We start from the raw sequence: 936 nt of genomic DNA on the forward strand, positions 1-936 counted from the left end.
TCATTTCTTTGCAGAAAACACTGCTTTATACACCATGTCTTTGAAGGCTTGTTTTACTGGCTGGTTTCTCAGGGTGTAGATGAAGGGGTTCAGCATGGGGGCAACAGAGGTGTTGAGAATAGCTACTCCTTTTGTCAGTGATGCCTTTTCTTTGGCCGAGGGATTAGCATACATGAATATGCAGCTTCCATAAGAGATGGAAATGACAATCATGTGAGAGGAACAGGTGGAGAAAGCCTTTTTTCTCTGATTGGCAGATGGGATTCTCAAAATGGTCCTGATAATGTACATATAAGATAAAATCACTAGGGCCATGGTGAACAGCAAGGTAACCAAAGCAAAGTAAAAACCGGTTACTTCTAGGAGCCATGTATCTGAGCAAGACAATTGCAAAAGGGGGAAATAGTCACATGCAAAGTGGTCAATGACATTGGAAGCACAGTAATCCAGCTGGAGGAGAAGCATAAGGGGAGGGAAAATGGTCAGAAAACCGCCCAGCCACGCGCAGAGGACAAGCAGGATGCAGAGTTTCCTGTTCATGATGGTCGTGTAATGAAGAGGCTTGCAGATGGCAACATAGCGGTCCTAGGACATGGCAGTTAGAATGTAAAACTCCGTCACACCCATGAAAATAAAGAAAAAGAGTTGAGCCGCACAGTTGTTATAAGAAATAGTCTTATCCCTGGTGATAATCGCGCCCAGAAATCTGGGGATGCATACAGTAGTAAAGGAGATTTCTAAGAAAGAGAAGTTCCGGAGGAAGAAATACATTGGCGTCTGTAGATGGGGGTCCACCAGGGTCAGGGTGATGATGGTCAGGTTTCCAGTGACACTTGATACATATGTGACAAATGAAAAGAGGAAAATCACGACCTGAAGGTCGGGATCATCCGAAAGGCCTGAGAGGACAAACTCTGTGATCACCGTGTGGTTCAT

The 936-nt window shown here is 44.8% G+C and overlaps 1 pseudogene; it reads right to left on the reverse strand.

The window, feature by feature from the left end:
* On the reverse strand, positions 1-936 carry LOC125131698 (olfactory receptor 6C3-like; annotated as a pseudogene).

The sequence above is a fragment of the Phacochoerus africanus genome, chromosome 7 (genome assembly GCF_016906955.1).
Source record: "Phacochoerus africanus isolate WHEZ1 chromosome 7, ROS_Pafr_v1, whole genome shotgun sequence".
Lineage (NCBI taxonomy): Eukaryota > Metazoa > Chordata > Mammalia > Artiodactyla > Suidae > Phacochoerus > Phacochoerus africanus.